We start from the raw sequence: 1,268 nt of genomic DNA, 5'->3' as shown, positions 1-1,268 counted from the left end.
GTTGGTGTATGTGGCCGGCACCCTAATCACTGAGCTATGGGTGCTGCTGATTTCTACTTCTTAATTCAAGCTCAGAGACTGTGTGATTCCCAAAATTTATCCATTTCATCTAGATTTTCTAGTTTGTGTGCACAGAAGTTTTCACAGTAGTCTCAGATGATATTTTGTATTTCTGTAGTATTAGCTGTAATGAATGTCTCCTTTTTCATTGCTGATTGAGCTTATTTGAACTCTTTCTTTTCTATTCCTGGTTAATTTATCTAGTGGGATATCAATTTTGTTTACCTTTTCAAAGAACCAACTTTTTGTATTTTTTGTGTTTGTTTCAATTTCATTTAGTTCTGCTCCGATCTTTGATATTTCTTTTCTTCTGCTGGGTTTGGGTTTGGATTGTTCTCTGTTTTCTAGTTCCTTGAGGTGTGACTGATAGGTTGGTTGGAAGAATTTCAAAAACAGAACAAGCCTAGGCCACTTCATTTTGAGCATAAGGCACTCCATCTTGGCTGTTCAGTGACCTCTGCTAAAATCACCCCCTTCTGGGACCCTGCCAGGAGGAAGAGGAACTAGTGAACACAATGGCTCCAGAATGAACAGAATGGTCTCTGTGAAAAGCCAGCTGGAATTGTGCCTTTAACAATCTCTAGTACACCAAAGATACACTCTCCCCCTCCTACCCTACCTAAAACCTTTAAAAGATAAGCATTCTGGTTCTTCTTCTTCTTCTTTTTAACATTATTCAAATTAATATGAGGGTACAATATTTAGGTTACATTGTTCTCAATTCCAGGATAAAGTTCCATTTGTAGAAGAGCTCCTCACCCAGGAGGTGTGTTATAGACCCTTACAATGTGCACATTAGCTGAGGTCCCGCCTTATGCCCTTCCTCCTTCTGCCATACATTCCCTCCTGCTTCCCTCTACCCCTGAACTGGACTATAATAGTGTTATATTGTTCTTATGAGCATGTAATTGTTTATATATTGATTTCATGTTAGTATGGAGCACATTGGATATTTATTTTTCCATTCTTGAGATACTTTACTAAGAAGAATGTATTTCAACTCCATCCAGGTAAATGTAAAAGATGTTAAGTCTCCATCTTTTTAATGGCTACATAATATTCCACTGTATACATTTACCACAGTTTATTGATCCATTCATGAGTTGATGAGCACTTAGGTTGCTTCCATGACTTGGCAGTTATGAACTGTGCTACAATAAACATTCCAGTGCAAAGCACTCTGGCTCTTCAGGGAGGACGCCTATTGA

This window comes from Otolemur garnettii, unplaced genomic scaffold (assembly GCF_000181295.1).
Source record: "Otolemur garnettii isolate 467f Iridium unplaced genomic scaffold, OtoGar3 scaffold00002, whole genome shotgun sequence".
Lineage (NCBI taxonomy): Eukaryota > Metazoa > Chordata > Mammalia > Primates > Galagidae > Otolemur > Otolemur garnettii.
Note: the sequence above shows the minus strand (reverse complement) of the source record.